Source organism: Amblyomma maculatum, chromosome 11 (assembly GCF_055883805.1).
Source record: "Amblyomma maculatum isolate TAMU_Amacu chromosome 11, ASM5588380v1, whole genome shotgun sequence".
NCBI classification, from domain to species: Eukaryota; Metazoa; Arthropoda; class Arachnida; order Ixodida; family Ixodidae; genus Amblyomma; species Amblyomma maculatum.
In genome coordinates, this window is record NC_139354.1 from 76981831 (window position 1) to 77007005 (window position 25175).

The following is a 25175-nucleotide window of genomic DNA, read 5'->3' on the forward strand; positions in this document are numbered from 1 at the left end:
AATTAGTTTCCTACCTACCATATGATTGAATAATTGATTATGCTTAACTAAATGTTTAATTAATTACTAATCAGTGGCAGTTGCTTAGCAGAATGCGGTACTCAGGCTTTCGCATTTCACTACTATAGTCACTTAAGTGTCTCGAAATGTTTTAAAATACTTCTCATTAGAAATGATGATTCATATTTCCGCCGTCTGTTCTACGATACCCATGGTTGCCATGCACCAAAGAGCAACATCATGGCCCACTGTGAAATCAAGAATCTTATTTGACATCCTTCGCTTCTATTTGTTACTACTGGCGCTAAGTCTATTTGCACCCCCAGGTACCAGCGGCGTCCGCGAAGACCCCTTTGTTTGTAAACATGGTGTTGGTCTATAGTCAGCCAACTCATTCAACAGTTTATTCTCACCGCACTGTTGACACCAACTCAAACGATCCTTGGTATAACGATCACATGAAAATATTACATCTACATAAAATCCCTAACACAAAATTTAGTGGCAGAGACGCAGCTTATTCATGTCACAATTTAAGTTATGATGTCACTGGACAACAATGAACAGGTAGACCTAATTTTTATTCACTTCGAAAAAGCATTCGATCGGGTATCGCACTGCAATCGTTTTGCTAAAGATAAGGCGGTTGTTGAATAATAAAGAAATAGTACAGTACAATAGTTAGATTCCTACCTTACACAGCGGCACCAGTTTGTTCACAAATCTGAATTTCACTCCACAAAGGCGCCGGTATTTTCAGCAGTCCCCCAGGGCCCAGTCCTTGGGCCGCTTCTCTTCCTTATTTATTTATTTGAACGACCTGTCCTTCAGCTCACGCATGTGCTATCGATTGTTTGCCAACGACACCCCCCCCCCCCCCCCCAGCGTTATACACCACAATATTACATTCGCCGAAGCGCAGTCACTCCTAAGTGGCTACTTAGCAGCGGTTTCCAGCTGGTGCCGTACTTGGCAGAAGGGTGTAAACACTTCCAAATGTGGAAAAAGGAGAGTAACACGAAAGAAGCAACCGCTCCAATTCATCTATGATATCAATAGCCTTCCGATCATCTTAGGGACTTAAGTAAAATACCTTGGGGTAACCATAACATCCAACGTGAACTAGAGTGTACACATCAAGTCCATTGTCTTAGCACGGAGCTGGACACTCCGTTCCAGCTCCACGACCTCAGGGTGGCCTTAAGCAAGATGAAACGCGGCACTGCACCCGGGCGCGTCAAGGTTACGGTCAAGCTTTTGGCCAACCTTCCCGATGCAGCATATGTCGTGCTTCTCAAATACATCAATACTATTTGGGACGGAGACACTCCTCTCACTCTCTATTGGAAGTCGGCTCTCGTCACCTTTATCCCGAAAACCGGCAAACCTATTGATGTGGAGAACCTTCGCCCCATCTCTCTCACGTCTTGTGTCGGTAAGCTGATGGAGACAATGGTGCGCGACACTCTTCGAATTTCTCGAAACACAGCACATTTTCGCGGACACCATTTTAGGTTTCCGCCCTCAAAAATCAGCACAGGATATACTCCTTCAGCTCCATCACGACATCTTAGATCCTGTCGAATGTCCCCATAATGACAAGGTGGTCCTGGCCTTGGACCTTAAAGGCGCATTTGACAATGTGAAGCACGAAGTAATCCTCGATCACCTCAGTCACACCAACTGTGGTAACAGAAAATTCAATTACATAAAACAATTCCTTACAGACCACCAAGCCTACATACGCATACAAGATGCGGAACATGGGCCATACACCATCGGCTCGAGGGGAACACCTCAAGGCGCTGTCTTGTCTCCCCTCCTCTTCAATTTAGCCATGCTTCATCTTCCCTCCAAATTTGCTTCTCTTCCCGGGATACATCCAGCACTTTACGCGGGTGATATCACAATCTGGGCCACGCAAGGTAACCTGGGCCACATGGAGTCCTGCCTACAGGCAGCAGCGACCGTAGTCGACGATTACGCGACCTACTGCGGACTTCAGTGCGCCCCAGCTAAATATGAATTTGTGCAAGCGCGTCCCTCCCCTGCAGACACAACTCAGCGTCGCATCAGTTTCCCATCGGGACCGATCCGGGCGGCCAAAGAGATCCGCGTCCCTGGCCTCTTCATACACCATCAACGCAGAGTTGACACCACTCTGGCCAAACTTCGCATGGTGGGAGACCAGGTGGGCCGTATGGTCTGCCGGGTCTCCAACAAGCGGAGTGGATTACGAAGCAAGGATGCACATCGGCTTACCCTTGCTTTTGTAACGACCAGAATTGTCTACTTGACACCCTACTTATACCTGCGTAAACACGATCAGGACCAATTGGAGGCCATCCACCGGAAAGTCATCAAGCGGGCTCTCGACCTTCCGGTCAGTACGTCCAACCAGATACTTCTGGCTTTGTGGGTGGTGAACACCTTCCGGGAGCTACGAGAAGCCCACTTACTAAGCCAATACACGCGTCTTACACAGAACACGTCCAGTCGCCGCCTCTTGGACCGGCTACACATCAAGCACGATTACCACATTGAGGAAAGGGTGAGAGTGCCAGAACTCTGGAGCCGCGCCCTCCAGGTCCGACCCCTTCCCCGCAACATGTCCAAAGAAGACCATAACGGTCGTCGCCAGGCGCGCGCGGAAGCGTTGGAGCGATACTATGGTCACCAGCAACACGTGTATGATGTGGCTGTTGCCGGCCCTTACCACGAGGGGTGGTATACGGCTGCAGTCGTACACAACACAAACACGGTTAACGGGCTAACTTTCAAAGCCTACAGCACAACTCACGCGGAGGAGATTGCTATCGCTCTGGCTCTCAGTATTCCCAATTCGAAACACATTATCATCGACTGGCGAGGGGCCTGTCGGAATTATAGGCTGGGATGGGCTCCCCCGCTTGCCCGGTGTATACTGCAATCTAGCTGCCGATACATAGACCCAACTCCGCATAACCTCATTTGGGCACCCGGTCACCAGGGACTCAAGGGAAACGAACAGGCCGATCAGGCCTCCCGCGCACTCTCTCCCCGGGGTATCTCCCTGTCCTTGGAAGCCTACTCCCAATCAGATTATCTGGCCCTTACATTCAAAGACATAACCGATTACTAGAAGGAGGAGCACAGGAGCTACCCGGTCCCTTGTAAGGGACTGGATCGCGCTGACGAGCGCCTCCTCATCAAAATTTTTACCAATACTGTACTGTGCCCGGCAGTGCTTGAGCATTTCAACCCGTCCTTTGATGGTGCGTGTCAGTACTGTGGGGAGGTGGCTGACACCTTCCACATGGTCTCGGCGTGCCAGTCAAACCCATTCATTCCCCCCAACCCCAATCCAACTAGAGAGGACTGGGAGGCGGCCCTGCTCGGCTGTCAAGACCTCAAGGCTCAAAAGGCCTTGGTTCAACGGACGCGGGCGGCGTTGCTTGCCAATGGGGCCCCGGAATAGGGGATCCACCTAGTATTGTGAGGGGGGGGAGACCGATACGTCTCTAACCCAAACACCTCTCTGTAACCATTTAATTGTTATTTATAAATGTTTTAACCACCACCACCAAAACGCTTTGGTTATTAAATTAACACCGGAAGTCGGTTTGGTTTTGCACGAGCAAAACCAAACTTACAGCACACACATCAGCTGTGCTTCCAATGCTCGAGTACGCCGACGCTGTATGAGATCCGCACATAAAAGCGGAAGTAAAACATTTGAAGGCGTCCAGAGGAAAGCATGCTTTTTTATTTATCACTCTTACAGTCGGCAGATATCGGTATCTGACTTGATCAGCAGATCTGGGCTTCCCACGCTTGAATCACGTAGCAAATTGCACCGACTGAAAATGTCGTTCAATATAATACATAATGAAACAAAACTGCATTATGAGAGTTATATGCAATACAACACAACACGTCACACCCGCAACAAGCGCGAAATGACTATCGTGATGCCGCGATGCGAACCAATCATATTCTGGCTCTTTCTTTCCACGCACTTTTTCCGAATGGAACCAACTGCCAAGCGGTATTACCAACCTGGTATCTTTAGAAACTTTTTTGTCTGCTGTCTCGGCTCATGTATCGCAGTAGCGCGTCTAGTATAATGTACATTAGTTTCTTTGTTTTATCTATTCAACCTGTATGGTTGACGTCGGATGATTTGCCTTTTTTCATTGCTTCCCGTTTGTTTTAATGAATGTTTGTCATCGTACTGTAATCCCTCTTTGTTGCTATTATTTTCTTGTCACAACTTTGTAATTCATTTCAACTTTATTCACTCCTGCCTGGGCCGCCAAAGGGCAGTCGGCCGTATTTATGAAATAAATAAATAAAAAAAATGGTCGTACATTGTTTCAAACTATCTCAGTAAAGCCGCCTTTTACTAACTAGATGATAAACTGCACACATATTTTCATCCTAAATGCGAGCCAGAAAGAAGATAACACTTCAGTGTTCAGCGTCCTCAATTTCTGAAATGTCTTCCAACTTTGACAATTGAGCAAATATTTTACACTTGTTTTCATGAAATTACAAAATTTTCTCTTGCCTAATTATAATAAGCAAATGATTTTTCGGAAGATACCAATAGCCTGTCGCCGAGGCGCTGATATCGAACATCCTGGAAAGCGTTGATTGGATAGTTCCGAGGTTTGTCGGCAACATGTATGATGACAAATCGATTTAAAATGCAAGTCAGGAACTTCTGCATGGCGTGTGGCATTCATTGACTTAAATTAGCATGAGATAATGCTGTCCTCCAATTAAAAAAGCCCTTCTAGCAGTGCTAGCTTATTCACATAATATTAACATAAGGTATTGCTGCACAGTTCTAGCAGTGCTAGTTTACCGTGAATAGATTGCTCGTTTTTAAATTACGCGCTCCTGACGCTACATGTGCGGGTGTGCATAAAGCTGTACATGCTCTTATTTATAGCGTAGCAACAAGAAATTCATCGTGGCACTTGTAATAAGATGCAGCAAGGCTGATAAAACTCGGCAAGAAGTAGAACCGACAAATTTATATTCTTTACAAAGAAGCATATTTTAAAGAAGTGTAGTCCCTTTTGCTGTCCTGCTCTCCGAAATCATAATTTTCATATCGAGATGATCGCGTTCGGATTCTGCCTTTTCATTTTGTCGTCATGGCTTTTACTAACGGAGTAAGTAGAACGACTATGCCTATTCTGCACAAGCTTCCACAAAAATTTAGGTGCACCAACTTCCACAAAAATTTACGTGCACCTTTTGAGTATCTCAAATGACCATCTGTTGGATAAAGAAAAGCCTCAGAGTTCCTAGAATGGCTTTCATGCACGTGCGCCCTCTATGAAGGCGCTCCCGCATAACACTGTAATCAACATAAAACATTTGACGTCATCTGTGGTGTGTAAAAGTAAGAACCAGCGATGTAATTTGCTGTAATTGATGTAATTGCTCTAGCTTACTTCTTCGGAGACACATACCATACGAGAGTAGACATCTCGTGGCTTTGTCTACTGCAGCTTTCGATGCGTTTCATTTTGCTAAGCATCTTTTTTCAGATAAAAATACGATCAACTGCCGGAAATCACTGTTACCGATTGCTGCTGTAGGCAGTCTTTGATCATATTTCCCAGATCTCAGAAACACATGCATTGTCATGCAGTTGCGAGTTGAAGTCATCGTTCCTATATAAATATATTTTGAAGTCTGTTCAAATTAGCTGGCAGAACGTGAACAGTGGCTGATTGCGGTACTTATTATACAGTTCTGAACGTTTTTATTTTCTGCTCCAGTGCGCCATTAAAACTGTATGTATGACAAGAGGTGGCTCTCTTATCATGGCACTACTTGAAATTCGTGCGTCGGTATGCAGAGTAATGCTTTCTCTAGAATGTCGTTCAGGTACCGTACGTATAAAAATCAGTATTTATGCATGACGAAAATTGGTTATCAGAATCATAACTTCCCTTAGAAACCTGTCCCAAAACTTTTCGAGAAAGGATTTCGCCAAATAACCATAAAAAAATTGTCTTGCAATAAGAACAAATACGTAACTGCTATGTGGTCTCGCTTTTTCTACGCACGCCTACCACTACGGTGGAGGTCGGAGATGCGGACCGGAATACTTTAAACAGCACAGGCATATAAATAAGCTTTGGAGCATATTTCTTTACTGGACACAGTTCTTAATCAGAGAAGCTGAGAAATATATTGGCAATATATTGAAAGCTGTGCTTCCCAATCCGCCAAAAATGCTATTGTCGAAAGAACACGTTAGCGGTCCTCGCTGTGGTGGTGCAGTGGTTAGGGCGCTCGACTACTGTTCCCAAGGATGCGGGATCAAATCGCGGCCCCAGCGGTCGGTTTTTGGTGGAGGCGGAAAGCTAGGCGCCCGTGCGCTCTGCGATGTGCACTTTAAAGAACTCCAGGCGGTCTCAATTTTAGGAGTCCTCCACTACGGCATCCCTCATAGCCTGAGTCGCTTTGGGACGTTAAAGCCCACAAACCAAACCAAACATACGTTAGCATGTGGTTAAAGTATTTTGCAAAAGAAAAGAACAATTCTTAGGTTTTAGAATCTGCTGAGAGAGGTATATCGACATGAGCACAGGAACAGGCTCAAAGAAATCAAATCGAAGGTTACGCTGACGTAACATCTGCATTTAATGCATAAACAACAAACATGAACTGTTATTGTGCTGAGTTCACTCTAGCTATGTACCAAAAGGCTCAGGTACAACCAGTTCTCCTAAAAAGCACTTCTATACACTTGGAAAATAATGACTTGGTATTGGCAAAATTAATCTGTCTTTAAAGATACGAGACGTAAGAGGTTTCAGAAGTTTATTTCCGAATTGTAAGTTTAGGTTTATAGTGAAAAATGTTCTTTATAATTGGGAAACTGCCCTCAGGAAATGTTATTCGCTTTCGGAAGGAATAATAAATTAGGCTATTTGCAAATCTAACAGTTCTTATTACATTTCTTGGAAACTTTAGTGATAAAAGACAGTTTTCTCAATGAATTAGCCTGCAGTGTTCATTACCAATAGTTTTGGAGGCTTACATGCCTTTATATCTTAGACTCAGAGGAGTACAGGAACGAGATTTTATGCAGATTTAACCAATGCATTTCGCGTGAGTGAAAAAAGAATCAACAATCTCAGCCAGGCAGTATTTCTACAATTCAAATACCATTGCGTAGACGCATGTTTCCAGCTGCATGACAAAACAAAATGACGCTAGAAATGTTTTTGATCGAGGCCTGTATGAAAGCTCGGGGATGTGTGCCATACCCGTTGGTACTTAAGAAAACTTCCAGAAAATTTGAGTCAAGCATATTAGACGAAAAAAAAAGACACTTTGGCGAAAACGTAAAACAGCAATACCAAAGGAATACTAGGCATAATTACTATCTTGCTTCAAGTTCCAATAATAATTGTATTCATTTGGCATATTGCTGGCAAACACTAGTGAAAAAAGCCGTGTGAGTCAGAATAACCTCAAGCAGATTTATCATACTAAACTCATATAAATGTCATACAATCTCATATATTTCTCATAGGTTGAATGAGATTTGTATGAGATGATATGAGATTTGTACCAGTTTAGTATGAGTTTAGTATGAGAATTTGTATGAGGTTATTGTGACTCATCGGGGTTTTTTCACTAGGGAAAATTATAGCTTTAGGTTTACCACGACCACTCAGAGTGCACCCGTGGAATAAAATTTCAGTTTCATTTTCTTCTCAAATTAAGTTGGGCTCTGGAGAAAAAAAATAGAAAACTCGGCCTCGTTCGGTTAATGTGGGCTCCGCAAAAAGGGCACAAATAGAAAACTGTTCTGCTGGCCATGTCATCACGCGTCGATATATATAAAAACGCTACTTGGCATACTGTCCATATTCGTTTCATGATGGAAAGCCTTAAAAAAATGCATTTCTCCGACCTGCTCCGCGATCCGAGTTGAAGTGCTGTAAGAACAGTGAAAGCCGGCGCATGCCAAAAGGAATTTTTGCTGAATAATTCGAACTTGATTACAGACAAGCGTCGAATCAATTTGGAATTCGAATATCATTGCAGGCAACCCCGTCGCTTACCGCTGTTTGTGCTTTGGCGAACGCTGCGACGCGTTTAAGTTTTTTCCTCATTAGGCTATACGCTTTTAGGTACACTAGCATAAATTCTGCGAATTTACGTCATATCCTTTCGCAGTTCTCGAATACGCATAAGTATGCGTCTCTTTAAAAATCCAAATGAGCATACTTGGCCTATGACATATGGAATGCGAATTTGGACTTCTAAGGCTCCACGCTCCACGCAGTTTACAGTGAACTGAAGGGCACTGCAGTGTCACCCACACAGTGTGGGCGTTATAAATGAATTTCCTAAGTGTTTAGTCTTGGGCTTATCGGCGCTTCAGGAACCGTTGAACTGTTTGTGTGGCTTGGTGATGAAAGCGCCGTGGTCACGAGACGAGGATTATAGTTGCCACAAATACTTGGTTTCAAGAGTGCAAATATACTTGGCAGTTGCCGAAAAAAAAACCTCACCACTGGTGTTCAGCACACTGAAATTAAAGCGAACGAGAACTTGAGATGAGGAGCAGTCGCCTTGGTTATTGGGAAAAAGGTAGAAATTGGTGCAGGCCTCTTAACTAAGCACACCCAAAGAGTGCCTAGTATATTAGGCTTTTATTACCATAGTGGCAGAAAACACTATTGGTCTTTTACAGACACAGTAGCCGCGTGTGGACTTCAATAATTAATTCTGTTCATCGGAACCGCAAATCCAATTAACACTAGTTCACAATGTATATGAACCTCTCAATTATTTATTTCTCTTTTTTTTTCAGGGGAGGCGTTTATCCCGTTGGACAAAATAATCTACTAGCAAGCGGTATTCGTCAATGTCCTGGCAGGGTATGTGTGATAGGCTTCGATGCGATGACCTAACCTTATAGAGAGTAGCAATAGAGAATGCCAAAGCCAATGTTATACGGCCAAATTATGTCCCAACATAAGGCTTGCTCTAGAGACAAAGCTCGCACACTGACAAATTACAGCCGCAGTGAAAGCCTTTGCGCTTGAACTTTAGCGTTGTGTGACATGCTGCGCAGATTTCCCCACACAGTTAAATATACGTAACTAATTATGAGAAGTGTTTGCAATGCTCCAGGATACATCATTAATGTTCTTAATTCGTCGTGCCGTAACCAAGTCATTGGCTACTTAGTGCAATGCCTAGATATTGTCACGGTGTTGGCGACTGGGGCTAGGTTAACAGAGCCGGTACAGGTAGAATTACACGGTCCAAGGTTTAGGTACGTCCTGCGAGTCCGGAGCCGATTCACTTCAACGTCGTCTTTCACTCCGAGCGCCCCCTGGCATTCCTCCCTCCTTAAGCGTAACGCACACAGTTACACGTGCACACAAGTGTACAAAAGCAACCTCCCCACTAAAAAAAAAAGTTTGTAGATGTAGTTTGTCAGTCACCGTGCAAAGTACGGCTTCAATCGCAAGACATGAACAGTCTCTGGACGAGGTAGCCGACGGCCTGTGTGCTCTGATCCATCTGGGAGCACCTCGTAATTGACGTTACTGATGCGTCGCACTATTTTATACGGTCCGAAGTAGCGGCAAATTAGCTTGTCTGAAAGGCCGCGGCTTCGAACAGGAGTCCACACCCACACCTGGTCCCCGGTGTTGTAGGAAGCTTGTCTGTGACGGAGGTTGTACCGGCGTGAATCCCTGTCCTGTTGCTGGGTGATGTGGACGCGTGCTAGTTGGCGTGCTTGCTCAGCATCTTGGGCAAACTGCTCGGCGTCAGAACAAAGTTCGGTATCTGTTTGGTAAGGGAGCATTGCGTCCAGCATCGTCCGAACCTCCCTGCCGTAAACGAGGCGAAACGGCGTGAAACGTGTAGTCTCTTGGACTGCCGTATTGTATGCGAACGTCACATATGGTACGATCGCATCCCAAGTCTTGTGCTGGGCGTCGACGTACATCGCCAGCATATCCGCGATGGTCTTATTAAGCCTTTCCGTCATCCCATTGGTCTGCGGATGGTAAGCAGTAGCTTTTCGATGCGCCGTACCGCTGAGATGAAAGACTTCGGCCATCATTTTTGAAGTAAAGGCAGTCCCTCTATCAGTAATAATACAGGTAGGAGCACCGTGCCGTAGTATGATTTGGTGTACAAAGAAATGGGCAACTTCAGACGCTGTACCACTAGGTAACGCTTTGGTCTCGGCATAGCGAGTCAGATAGTCTGTGACGATGATTATCCAACGGTTGCCACCAGAGGACCGAAGGAAAGGACCGAGAAGGTCCATGCCGACTTGATCAAATGGTGCTCGTGGTGGTATTATGGGCATGAGGAGGCCCGCAGGCTTTGATTGCGGAACCTTCCGACGCTGACATTGCCGACAGTTCTTGACATAGCGCTTAACAACAGTGGCAAGGTTGGGCCAGTAGAATGTCTGTCGTATCCCAGAAAGTGTGCGAGAATAGCCCAAATGGCCAGATGTTGGCTCATCGTGGCATGCGGAAAGGATTTCCTCTCTCAGAGCTGTGGGTACCACGAGGAGGTAGGTTCTTGACTCGGATCTAGAGTTCTGCTTATAAAGCACACCACCTCTCAGGCAGAAAGTTGAGAGGCTCCGAGAAAAGAACTTAGGTATGGTGGCTGGCTGACCTTCTAAATAATCAATCAGTGCTCGTAAATCTGGTTCGGCACGCTGCTGATGTGACATATCTGAAGCATCAATAGCTCCGAGGAAACTGCCAGTGTCATCCGTGTCTGGTGAAGCGAGCTCGACAGGCGCGCGGGAGAGCGTGTCAGCATCTTCATGCTTATGTCCGGACTGTTGGCCAGCCAACACAAAGAATGGTGGTCAGTGCCAAATTTAAATGGGCGACCATAAAGGTAGGGGCGACATTTCGCAGCTGCCCAAATAATGGCGAGGCATTCCTTTTCAGTAGTTGAATAGTTCGTCTCGGCGCGGGATAAAGTACGGCTGGCATAGGCGATGACTCGTTCAACACCCTCTTGACGTTGCACGAGAACCGCCCCAAGACCAATTTTACTGGCGTCGGTGTGTATTTCTGTCTCCCCCTGCTCATCGAAACGGGCTAGAACAGGCGGCGATTGGAGACGGAGACGCAGCTCGGCAAAAGCAGCTTCTTGTTCGTGAGTCCAAACAAAGGGGGTGTCTCCCCGGGTGAGCTGAGTCAGCGGTTCAGCGAGATCAGCGAAGTTATCGATAAAACGCCGGTAGGAACTGCACAAGCCGAGAAATCGGCGAACAGCTTTCTTGTCCCGTGGAATCGGAAATTCCGCAACAGCAGCAATCTTGTCAGGGTCGGGCTTCACGCCGGCGGCGCTGATGACATGGCCTAGAAATTTAAGCTCTCGGTAGCCAAAGTGGCATTTCTGTGGCTTAAGTGTCAAGTTAGCGGATTGAAGGGCTTCGAGTACTGACCGCAGGCGCTGAAGATGTTGTGCAAATGATTCTGCGAAGACCACCATGTCATCTAGGTAGACTAGACAACACTGCCATTTAAGGCCGGCGAGGACAGTGTCCATCATCTGCTGAAATGTGGCCGGCGTGGAACACAGGCCGAAAGGTAGAACTTTAAATTCGTAAAGGCCGTCGGGTGTGACGAAGGCCGTCTTCTCACGGTCTCGCTCATCGACCTCAATCTGCCAGTAGCCACTTTTAGATCGATGGACGAAAAATACTTTGTACGCCGAAGGCGGTCGAGAGAGTCGTCAATCCGTGGCAAGGGGTAGACATCCTTCTTGGTTACGGCGTTCAGTTTGCGGTAATCGACGCAAAAACGTAACGTGCCGTCTTTCTTTTAAACTAGAACGACCGGGGAGGACCACGTGCTATTGGAAGGCTGGATAACCTCATCTTCGAGCATTTCCTTAACTTGTGACCTAATAACTTTGCGCTCGGTCGAAGAGACGCGGTAGGGGTGCTGGGGATTGGGCGCACATTATCGAACGTCACGATCTGGTGCTTGGCGATGGGAGTTTGACTTTTGACGACGATGCAAAACACTCTTTGAATTCAAGTAACAATGAAAACAGCTGGTCACGCTGGCTGACCGATAGCTCTGAGCTGACATCGAGATTGTCGAGGAATGTGGGCGGTGGCACGGTTTCTGTGGACAAGCACTCGGAGACATCAGAGATGCGTTCGGGAAAAGCTACGGAAGTGTCACGAAAAAGGTGCCGATACTCGTGCGAAAAATTTGTAACAAGTACCTTGGACTGACCACGGTGAAGGTGTATCAAGCTGCGCTCCACGCAGACTCCTTGTGTCAACAGTAACGATGCGTTAGTTTCGGCTATTGAGTCACCATCGTTAAGGGAATTGCATTTGACATTAACGAAGGTGCTGGTTCGGGGTGGCAGAGTGACACTGTCCTCATAAACTCGAAGCACATTGAGTGGTCGCTTTGCACCGCTTAGGGCCACTGCTTTCTCAGTAGAAAACGAGACCTTAGAATTCCGGAAATCAATAATTGTGCCATATTCACGAAGAAAGTCTACGCCCAGAATCAGGTCACGCGAACAGCTTTTCAGAACAAGGCAGCTTACCACAAATGTTGATTCTTGAATTTGAACTCTGGCCGTGCACATGCCCAGAGGAGTAATCAGATGACCACCCGCGGTGCGAACGTTTGTGCCAGCCCACGGAGTCAAAACCTTCTTGAGAACTGCGGCAAACTGGCTGCTGAAAATAGAATAATCAGCGCCAGTATCCAACAGAGCTCGAACATGGCGACCATCCAGTACTACGGGTATGTCCAACGAAATCTGCTCGCGAATGTTAGGCTTCTGAGTTTTTGAGTGCTCTGCGTCGGTGTACGCGGTCTGCTTCACCTGCAATTTCGTTGCAGGTGCGTTGCAGGTGCGTCATTGCAGATGCGTTGTTGCAGCATCCGTTCCACCGGCAGTTCGTCGTCGTTGCGGGTGCGTTGTTGCGTCATATGTCCCACCGACAATTCGTCGTCGTTGCGGGTGGGTGGTTGCGTCATTTGTTCCACCGGCAATTCTTCGTCGTTTCGGGTGCGTCGTTTCGTCGTCGGTTCCACCGGCAATTCGTCGTTGTTGCAGGTGCGTCGTGGTGGCGTCGAGGTGGTGTTATGATCGGTAACCACGGACTTTTCCAATGTCGATGCGTAGTCTTTCCGTGTCCGCATCAATGGGGGGTCTCCCGCGCCGCGATGTCCAGCGAGCCTACCCCCGAAGGTCGCTGGTTTCAGTTTTCCCTCTGGGGACTGGGCGAGCGGCCCTGCGCTGCCCATGAGGAACTCGTAGCAGATGGCGACGGGCGAAACCTGGGTGACGTTGATCTAGATGGTCGCAGACGAGACGGAATTACCCGGCGCTGATCATTGACGAAATCTTCAACGGCTCGAGGCCGTTCGCCGTAGCGAGGCCGCGGAGAATCAGCGGAAAACCCTTCGAGACCTAGTCGACGGTAGGGACAGCGCCGATAGACATGACCCGGTTCGCCGCAGTGGAAGCATAACGGCCGTCGGTCGGGGGTACGCCACTCGTCTGCTTTCCGTGTAGGCGGTCGAGAATCTGTGACGTACTGGATCACGGGGGCTGCTGTTTTCGGCCCAGCTACGTTCGGAGGAATCAGGGACGGCGACGAGGGCGGAGAGGATTGCAGCACCTGGGAGTATGTAGGGCGGTGACACTCTGGTGATGTAAGAGGAGGAGCAGGGCGAGGTTCACCGATTGGAAATGGAGGCCGGAGCGCTTGCTGCACCTCGTCGCCGACAACGCTGGCAATGGAGCAAGGAGCTGGTTGAGTTGTGCCATACATCAGTCGGAGCTCGTCGCGCACAACGGAACGTATGAGTTCCCGTAGCGCCGATGTGTCCATGCTATGCGATGGGAACTCAGCAGAGACGGAGGCGGCGTGGATGGTGTGATCCCGTGCCGAAGCTCGCTGCTGAAGCACTTTCTCTATAGTGGATGTTTCCGCAAAGAATTCTGCAACAGTTTTCAGCGGGTTGCGCACCAGGCCAGCGAAAAGCTGCTCTTTGACGCCACGCATGAGGTAGCGCAGCTTTTTGTCCTCGGACATCGTAGGACCCGCACGCTTAAACAGGCGCGTCATGTCTTCGATAAACGCCGCGACGGTTTCGTTAAGCATTTGGATCCGAGTGTGTAGAGCGTGTTCGGCCCGTTCGCGGCGATCTGAGCTTCCGTAAGTTGCCGCAAGATGACGTTTGAACTCGCTCCAAGACGACAGCTGCTGTTCATGGTTCTCGAACCACGTCCGCGCGCCATCCTCGAGGCTGAAATATACATTTCGAAGCCGTGTGGCGTCATCCCAGAGGTTGAATGTAGCTACCCTTTCGTAGTGCTGCAACCAGTCGTCGACGTCTTCATAGGTGTCCCGTAAAATGTCTTTGGGACGCGGGGGTTTTGCAACGTCACGTAGGTGGGGGTCGCGCCAGGCATTGCGACGACGTCGTGGCTACTGGTAGTCATGCCCGAGGGGGAAAACTCAGGTGGTAGGCCTCGTTGCCTGCGGCTAGTGCGGTGAACGGGCGTTTCCTCGAATATATGACCAGCAATCCTGCTTAGCGTAGGGGTACGGGACATCAGACCTGACCTCCACCAGATTTGTCACGGTGTTGGCGACTGGGGCTAGGTTAATAGAGCCGGTACAGGTAGAATTACACGGTTCAAGGTTTAGGTACGTCTTGCGAGTCCGGAGCCGATTCACTTCAACGTCGTCTTTCACTCCGAGCGCCCCCTGGCAATATTTATCGTTGAGCTCTCAACAAGGAAGCAACGTTGTTTGCACTTAAATGAAATAAAACATTTAAGGTGTACAGCGAGAAAAGAAAGATTTAAACGAAATACTATGCCGTCTATGAGCACGTCGGACTTTTGTGTGCAGTCATGGCGCATCATTGAATGCTGTTGGCTGGCCCAAGAGAGGCCAGCTACTGTCCTTACGGCGCTTATGTGCATTTAAACATGAGACGTCGAAAGATATTTCTCCATTTCTGCGTCATACTGTGAAATGCTGGAAGCCTATAAAATGCAGTACTCAGCCAACGCTTGAAGAAACGGCTTTACATAACACGCTGGCACTCAGCAAGGCGATCGATCCTCAGAAAAGCGGTGAGCGATGACGATGATCGGTATATATAGATCAAAGAGGACAACGTTCACGCCCACGTACAACCCCCAGTAAGAAAGCGGGTACCGTGGACGCTGATTAGATGGAAGAGGGTCGGTGGGCATGTGACGTTATGTCCATGATGTGAACGACCTCAGCTCAGCCTCGACGTTTATCGGCGATAGTGTGTGAGGGAACAACGTGAGAATTTGCGGATGTTTGTTGAAGTACCGTGTAAGGGGCCATGTAGCGGCGAAGAAACTTCTCGCAGTACCCAGGAGTGCGGATTGTGAAAAGGAAAAAAAGGGGGAAAAAAGTAGATGTTGGTCGTTCTGGCATTTCCGCTCTTGTTGAGAACTTTAATATTGGATGAGGTAATTTTGCGACAATATGCCATAGGAGAAGTAAACTGTTCGTCCAGAGATATGCTGACGCAGAGGCGAGAGGAGAGATATACGGAGTGTAAATGTTGTAGATGGTTGAGAGCCATCAACTGAGAAGAAAGGATTAAGCAAGAGGTGCGCTTAAATGCGGAATTGTATGCATAGGTGATGAAAGGCAGATCATTGCGTCAATTTCAGTGGCCAAGGTCGACGTAGTAAATATTATGTGGGATAACATGCAGCAAAATACTTCATAGGTGCATTGATTTGAGAATGAGAGCTGGAAGACGTCTTATGTACGTTGGCATCTCGCAGTATTTCCTCATGTACTTGAGGAAGAAATGTTTTCCCGCAGTAAGTAATCAGGTTACGCAGGGAGCTATGGCGAAAGACCATCGCATTCAAGAAAAAGTGGACGACTTCCGGGCGGCAGCGGAGCGAAGAGCGGATAAAGTTTCAGTGGATGAAATTTCAAATGGTCAATGGTGGTGACAATCCAACGGTGACTAACTCGGGGGCATGGTTCCACCACTTCCTCAATGAGGATCCTAAATAGGAGCAGGTACACTACGACCTTTCAAACCACGAGGCAGGTCTTGCACTGCATATTGCGAGCATATGATTCCCGTTTCCCATGTGCTTCATCCTTGCTTGGATAATCAGTGATAATGTAAACAGCCATTCGAAGCAATGACCATAGTTTCATCAGGAGCAGAGTTAGGTGGAAGTTGTACAAAACATATCACATGACTTTGATCAAATTGTGACGCGATCTTCGGGTTGCTTTCAGTGTTCAGGGCAGTGTCGAACTATTTTCCTTCCCATTTATCATCACACAGCTAGTAAAAGCGGAGGCTAGTTTGCGTTAGAAATGGGGACCGACCCCATGTCTTCCTCAAGTGGCAGGTCGTTAAATGTAAGATGTGTCTACGGAGGAGTAAGACACAATATGCGCGTTTCCTTTCTTCAAAATCAAGTAGTTTTTATTTCTTGGAAAGTCGCACATCAAAATCTGCGCTAGTTCCTGAAAGCTAAATGGCTGCGCAAAACCATGGCAAACCATGCCAAACAGCTTTCATACGTCTTAACCAGTTGAAAGAGTACTTTCTGCCTTCTTTGATAAGCGCAGGTATATACTTCGTGAGAAGATTTCGTTAGGGTAAGAATAGTGCTAGCCAGTATTCAGCTTTCACGCATTGAAATGTACTACATTTGCACCAAATTTAAGCTTATAAGCATCTCGCACCAAATTTAAGGTTACAAGATGTGGTGTAAGCATGTTGTCATTAACTATGTATACACCCTTTAGACTTAGGAAGATTGCTAAAGCATTACGAATACTTATTAAAGGGTATTTTAAGAGCGTCAGCTCTTACTATTTATACTTGCGTTTTCTCGTCCGTTTCTCCATCGCTCTTAGATTAAAGAGGGTGACCAAGTCACGTGGTCATAGCTACAGCTTTGCGAATAAATTCTTAGCTACTATGTGACGACCCATACAATGAAGCCTACCACCTGCTTCACCATATACATCGTTGCCGCCGACTCCCGAACCATCTACAGAAACTGCATGGGAGGCCAGATATCCTCTTGGCCTGCAAAATTATGATATTAGCCAGACAACATGCCTCACGAAAATAAGTAATATCGGTACCTGATAATCGAGGGGTAGAGCGAAACGAACGTGCGCACGTCGCATGGTAAAAATTCCTTTTCGGAGAACTCTCACCAGTATACCCTCAAGAAATAATCTCCAGTCCATCACTACAAACCCACCAATACTTAAAATATTGTTTAGCCCCAAGTAGCACACTATGCCTGGCCCACGTGGGGCCCGTATGGGCAAGGTGGGCTTGAGTAACTACAATAGCACCCATGAGGGTCCCCTTTAGGGATCAAGCGGCAAGCCCAAATTTGGCTTGCCAATGCTTTTTCCATCTGGGCATCATATAGGCGTGGAAAGGGCTAACTGAGTACACATTCCCACATCTGGCCCTCAAGGGTCCCGCTTGGGGAATTTTAGGGGTGATGCAAAGAAAATTTGGGCTTTGTGTAGGAACAGCCTGGGCTAATCTAATTGGGGCTGCCTAATCTAATCTAATCTAACCTGGGCTAATCTAATCAGGGAATTCATGCAGAAAATTCCTGGGCTGCCCTAAATAGGGCTGCCCACCGAAAACCTATATAATTTCCGCATGGCCGTTAGCAGGGCAGGCAAGTGCTCCTACCCGCTTCTGCCCGCATCGGTATCTGGTGGGGCAATTTAGGGCAGATCCGATGCAAATGTGGGCCTAAAGCAAATAGGAGACTGGCTAGTCCGATTGGGGCTGCGCACGCAAAATCCGTATAGGTCCCGCATGGTTAGCGGCCGGGCTGAAAAGTGAGCGAACCCCCACCTGCCCACACGGGTATTTCTTGGGGCACATGCGGGAAAATGCAATATATATTCGTAGTCCATGCGGTAAAAATAAGATGAGCCCATTTGGGGCTGCCCATGAATGGCCGCAGTGGGCCCCAAATTGGATTTAGGCGGGCTTACCGCTCTGAAACGTCTCCGCCCTATTTTTAAGGCACAATTTTATTTATGTAAATTATGTTATACCGGCCACTAATTGTCTCTTATGGATGTTTCGCATAAACGTCCTAAGCATATCCATGCCATGATTAAAGACTATCTATTTTTACTCTAAAAACTACATTAATTATGCAGTATCGACAGAAAATAAGCAACAGTAACTGTACCGCTTTTCGAGCATGTACTGAACGACCTCCAAATGTTTCCTGCGGCATTACTATTCTACACACACCACCGAAATAAATATTCAGACCAACATGTTGTGGGTGATGTGGGCAGCCCACATTATTGTGGCGTTTTGAATAAATTTCTCTCATGTTACTGAGTGTCGCATACAAGCAAAAATACTGCTTAATCTTTCACACTTGATGATTTATTGAACTTGGGCAGCTCCGAAATTGCCAGATTCAACCCATGAGGGCTGCACGTGGGTCAGCCCGAAACGGAATGGCCTTCGCAAATCCCCCGCCTGTACAATTCAGGTATTGGAGGGAATCATCGACCTAAAAATTAAAACCATGATCAATGGGACGGCACAGCCCGCACAAAGGTGGGACCCATTAATAATTCTGGTGTGCTGCCCACATTCGGCTACCTGGGCTGAATGCGGGCATGCCTATTTGGGCTGCCCACACGGATACATTTTGGGACTGGTCGAGGCAGCCCACGCGGGGCCCCTCTGGGTACGTGTTGCAAATCCTGCATGGAGACCGTATGGGCTGGCTCCCGGGCCCAACGCGGGCCTCCACGTCATAGCCCACTTTGTGCTACTTGGGGCGAGACAAACATTCCAGGGACTTGTTAAAAGACTGTCAAATGAGGGGCGTGTTACCTCAGGCGCTGCAAACGTTGTTCCACAGGAGCCCAGATAAATTGCACGTAATTAACACAGATTGTTTTTCAGCTGAATACTTACTTTCTGTCCAGACAGTAGATTGTCACCACGCGCTGTGGGTTTGCTATGTAAAACGTGCGATAGCACGTAAAGAAAAGCCAGCATGGGTGAATTGAAAGACTGCCCTGTTCAGCTCTGACCTCGCGGTACAAAAGTCCTTGGAACACAGCTCGAGCAGTGGCTTCACTCAACAGAGTTTCGGCATGAGGAACCAACCGATCCCGTTCCTACTATTACCAACGTTGTAATGTAATGATCTACGTTTTGACCATGTGCTTGTAATCAATGTCTGCCATTATACTTTCAGTGTCTTCGTCGCAATTGGGGACAACCCTGCTGGCCGTACTGTACATGCCGCCGGAGGAAGAACAATCATAATTTAGTGTTCTGCGTACATAACAATTACGCTCTCCCGAATTACATGGAGTAGCGGCTGACGTATTGTAATAAATACTTCACTGTGAGACTCGTGATCCTCAGTGTGTTTTTTAAAAATGCAACACCAAAGAATGCTCCTTCTTCATCACCATTCCCAAATTCCAGAAAATCTACAGTGTAGGAGAGATTGGGAATGGTTATAACAATCGGGTTTTTGTGTACAGTATTTACAACGAAGAATGGTGTTTAAACAATTGTGCCCTGAATATAAGAAGGCACTATGCTTTCATCCTGATTACGGATATTTGGTCTGAGCTCATGACCACAGAGCAAAATGTCGCAGTTGAAACATAACAGGGTAAAAGCGCTAACCAAATGTTTGTTGGCGTTTATTACAATTACTCCCGCTACGCAGTGTATCTTTGTAATATGAAAACAACATGTCTTTTCTGTGAGGAGAACTGACATGAAGTAGGTTGCACTCTACAAGGGTGCATATCTCTAACCTACATTCCCTGAAAACTGCCGCAACGGAAGTTTCCGATGGCTGACTAAAAAGAAAACACAACAAAATGCAAGTCAATAAAGCCATATGTTTCGTATAGCATACAATGCCGTACATAAACTAAAATGCGTAAGGAATAAAATAGCATGTGGGATTTAAACTGCTAGCAGTAATCCGTTATGCCAGTCGCGTCCGTCGCGCCATCTTAAGTACGTTGAATAATTGAGATGCCAAAGCTAATAAGAGGGCATTTAAAGCCCGGGATTGAAGTTGGGTCTGTGTCGCAATGAATTAACACTACTTAGCACTAAACCATGTGCTAGAATACTGTGAGTGCAACTGTCTAATTTATTATAATTCAAAACTTTCAAATAAATTGCATCTTTCTTGGGGTGTGTTCTCATTGTGATCAAGCCATAATATAGTCAGTTATTTCTGTCATTATAATCATCACTGTCACTATCACTAGCTACCACTATCATTATCAATCACGATCTACCCCTAAGTACGGGTGGCTGTCTTCTTGCCAACCGCGCTGGTATGGGGCTAGACAAGAACTAAAATACGTTTCTCACATGTGCGGCACGGCTGTCAGGATGACTGACAGTTATAGTGGGACAAGGGACAAGGCACCGAACGCCAGAAACCGCATGAGGCGTTAGTATTTCGCCTCAATACTCTGCACTAAGTTCGTGAGGACGGTTTTGTTATTCTCCTTGTCTAGAGTAAAGGGACCGCAGAGCAGTGAGGGAAACGATAACAGCGACGATAAAAAGAAATATCAAAATCAACAAAATTGGAAAAAAGCTTCTCACGAGTATAGGTTGACGACAGTGGTTTGATGCCGTCATCATAGATCAATTTGACATCTTAGGTTATGTGACGTCGTAACTGGCTGGCGTCAAAAGGTGTATGACGTCAGAAGTATGGGATGTCACTGCTACCCTATTGCAAGAATGCAGTGTCTTCCAGTGTCTTGCAGTGCGCAACCGATATTTTGTAGCGACAGCTGTACTACCCTAGTCAGCAGCGCATTTCGCCGTTTAATATAGGCCACTAGTGAGCATGTGCAAGACCACAGAACTTGTGGCCGCCGCGGCCACGTGCCGCCTTCGTTGCTGACGCAGCCGAGGTGCGCGAAGAAAGAGAAGAACGTCTTGGCAAGCGGAGCGCCAAGATGCAGAGCTGCCGACTCGCGAATAGAGGAACGCCTGGCCAAGCGGACACGCCATGATGCAGAACGTAATAATAATAATAATAATAATAATAATAATAATAATAATAATAATAATAATAATAATAATAATAATAATAATAATAATAATAATAATAATAATAATAATAATAAAATTCTAGGGGCACAAGTGCGATGCGGTGAAAGCGTCTGTGCCAAAGAGGTCCGAAGCCTTCCAGGCGGCGTGGTGAGATAGTGAAGGGTGCCTGTTCCTGGCCCTACGGGGCTGGGACTGGTAGGTCAACGCCGCTTGAGGCGGGGGCTAGCGTGGCACCGAATTTTTTGTTGCAGGTCGTCATCGCACCCGCCACCGATTAGGCGATGAGCGACGGCTGTTGCAGCGCACGTCTTTCTCTCCCTTTTCTTTTTCTTTCTTTTCTTTTTTCTCTCTTCTGTCCGCACGAGGCAGCGTAAGTGGCGAACAGAAGTTGATGATAAGGCTGACGTGTAGGCGAGGGGTGTTCAACCCTGATGAGGCTGGTGCAGGTGGGTCACCGCTGCTTGCGGCGGGGGCTGGCCTGGCACCGAATTTTTATCTGTTGTAGGCCGTCATTGCACACGCCACCGCTGGTGGCGGATGACGGCTGTTGTTGCGGCGCGCTTCTTTCTTTCCCTCGTGCTTTTCTTCTCTATATTCTCTTCTATCTGCACGAGGCAGCGGAGGTGGCTCGGCTACAGAGCCAGTAGCAGGCCCGTGCATTTTCTTTTCCTTCTTCCTACAGCCACAACAACAACAACAACCACAACGCGGAGGTTATAAAAAGGCGTGATATGGAGAGGCAAGGGGGTTGAAGCCATGGAAAAAGCTGTTCAGAAATTAATACCATAGCTTCAGAAAGTAACCGATGCAATGGAAAAGGTTCCAATTACTTTCGAAACTACTAGATAATCTCGACACGCTTACAACCAAGGTAGAAGCGCTAGCATCCCCTAGCAACCTGATCATGACATCTCCAACGCCGAATGCAGGTTCTTTGCCTCCCGCCCACACTGCATTCTTCCGCCCAGCCGACGGCGCTTCGGCGCGTCCGTCCACCAGCAGCATTCTCAAAGCCAGCGTATTGCAACCCGTGCGAGTGGAAGGTTACCCTATACGAGATGGCTAGTACACCTGTTATAGCGTGGCAATGGAACTACAGGGGATTCAGAGCCAAGCGTAAGGTTCTGGAATATGCAGCTTTGGCCCAAACAAACAAACAAACAAACAAACAAACAAACAAACAAACAAACAAACAAACAAACAAACAAACAAACAAACAAACAAACAAACAAACAAACAAACAAACAAACAAACAAACAAACAAACAAACAGACAGTTAGTCATAGCACTTCAAGAGACACAACATACAATGAGAAAGTGTCGGCTGACCGCCGGCCGATCACAGCTACACTTGTACACCGCAATCTAACTGCAAACCAACTAGATTTAGAAACACCGCAGGTTTCCCATACATTTATACAAATCCTACCGGACAAACGAGCACAATCTCACCTTTACATTCTAAACCTATACAGTCAACCTAAAGACAACAGCACGAAAATAGCCACACTCTTCCCTAAGGCGCATGTAGCCACTCAAAATGGAATGTTGCTGACAGTTGGAGACTTTAACGAACTCCATGAAGAATGGGGTTACTCAGTTAACAGTAGAGAGGGAACTAAATTATGGGAGACCGCTCAGACGCTAGGATATACCTTACTCGTCGACCCTGATAAACCTACGAGCATTGATAACAGTGTAACCAGGGATACGTGCTCTGACCTTACCTTTGCCAGAAATTTCTCCGATACGAGATGGCAAAATCTAAATACAAACATAGAAAGCGATTACTATGTGCTATGTACTACTTTCCGAGTCACGCATTGCAGAATGCGTCCCCAGGAAGTGAAGCACACGAATTGTGACGCCTTCAAATATGTCCGATCGCAAAGGCCAGCGGAAGGTATAGTAGATTTAAGACAATTTTATATTTAAGGGCAAGACGACGCAAACACTTCAAAAACTGTGACACAGGAGGACAGCAGTCCCAGCCGGGATGCTAAGCTAGTGCATATGATTGAAGCACAAAGGAGGATTCATGCTCGATGGCGTAAAAACAAGCGCAACCGACGTTTAAATATTCGGCTAACTCGGTTTGAAAAGGAAATCGAGGCTTACTCGTGAGAACTTAGCCGAGAATAGGGGCATCAGACTTGCGACCGCCTTAATGGGCAACTGGGCAACAAGAACACATGGTTTCTACTTAGACATTTACTCGATCCTACGATAACTAAGGCCGAATCCCACAAGAACATCCATAGAATCTCGAAATCTTTCCAAGGCACCGACGAAGGGCTCATGACCACGTTAAAAGATCGATACGTCAACACCTCCTAGGATATACCCACGCCAGATGGGTACTCAGCACTGGATAATCCTCGCATGGATAGCGTCTTTACCGTAGCAGAGATCAGAGCTGCTCTTAACCAAATTAACACCACCTCAGCACCGAGGGAAGATTGCATCACCAATAAGATGTTGCGCAATTTAGAGGACCAGTTAGTAGAGGCTCTTACGGACCTCTTCAACAGGTACTCGATAGAGGGCAGCATCTCTGAGGAATGGAAGCACGCTAAAATTATTTTCATACCTAAACCGGGCAAACGACTCGAGATGGGGAACCTCCGCCCAATCTCGCTAACGTCATGTCTTAAGCAGGCTCCTTATACACACTGATGCGGAAGCACACTTCGCCTGTCCATGATTGGGTTTCGAGCAGGTCTTTCGAATCAGGACATTAAGTGGCAAATTCAACATGACATTCTAGATCCAAATCGCATAAGAGACACGCGAACCCTCCTGGGACTCGATGTGAGTAAGGCCTTCGACAATGTGTCACACGCTTCCATCCTCACTTACTTCTCACAGATGAACGTAGGCAAACGAACATACGACTACATCTCTACCTTTCTGAATGCGCGTACGGCAACGCTCTATTCCGTTGACAAAACTAGTGACACTAGGGACGACAGGAACACCGCAAGGTGCCGTACGTTCACCTTTTCTCTTCTACATCCTTATCAGTGGCCTTCCGCGTCTGTAAGAAAATATCCCGCACATACATCATTTTATATACGCCGACGACATCACCATACGGACCAATTCTGGCTCCTATTGAGAGATTTAAGTCATTACAATGAGCTATCGACACGGTACAGTCTTACGTGCAGGAAAACGGCCTTACGTGTCCACCGACTAAATCAGAACTATTAGTTATAAGGAACAAACAAGCTTCACAGGCAGAACCAGATTCTCGAGAACCTATCCAGTTAAACATTGACAACCATCCGATACACCCGGTAGCCACAATAAGAGTTCTCGGAATGTTGATTTAGAATCATACGCAGAACACGCCGGCTACGCATCACGGCGCACCAGATGAATGGGCCGGTGAGGCGCATTGCGATATGTCGCAGGGGTATGAGAGAAGCCGACCTGTGCAGGATCATTCAAGCCTTCATGATAAGCAGAATCATGTACGCTTGCGTGTACTATCATCTGTGTCGGAGGGACGAAGGTGCACTTAATAGCATAATTAGAACAGCGTACAATGCGGCCCCTGGCTTGCCAGTATATGCTAACTCAGATCGACTAGTACAGCTGGAAATTTTTAACACGCTACCTGAACGCAGCAATTTCTCCAAACTGAATAATAATCAGAGCAATAAAGTGTTCGTATAAATTGGTGTTCTTTAAAATCATTCTGCCAGTGATTCTACGCACATGGTTTGCATCAGGTGACTCTGAACTCGCGTCATGGCATGGGAGATGCCCATAAGACAGCACAAGTGACCCGCTTGTCACGCAGCTTTGCGGAACATGTAATTCTCGACAGGCTCCACATACACCCCTCTGACGAGGTGTGCGCAACATCCCATTTATCGGCTGGCGTTACTAGTAGACTAGTCGTTAAACCAATAGCCAAAAACGTGGTACCAGGCAGGCATAATGCCCGCAGGAAGACAAGGGCACATACCCTGGAGAAACAGTACGAGGACGATCCACAAGCATTGTACGTAG

At 46.9% G+C, this 25175-nt stretch overlaps 2 long non-coding RNA genes across 2 annotated transcripts in view; one reads left to right on the plus strand and one right to left on the minus strand.

The window, feature by feature from the left end:
• Positions 1–8099, minus strand: part of LOC146174215 (uncharacterized) — a 38205-nt gene extending 30106 nt beyond the window's left edge. The window contains exon 1 of the long non-coding RNA XR_014702126.1: positions 8082–8099. This is a non-coding gene — a long non-coding RNA (uncharacterized LOC146174215). The remainder of the gene's footprint in view (positions 1–8081) is intronic.
• LOC146174216 (uncharacterized) lies at positions 4920–19464 on the plus strand. Its single transcript, XR_014702128.1, has 3 exons — positions 4920–5162; positions 8837–8903; positions 19306–19464. It is a non-coding gene; the product is annotated as an uncharacterized LOC146174216 (long non-coding RNA).
• The last annotated feature ends 5711 nt before the right edge of the window (positions 19465–25175 follow it).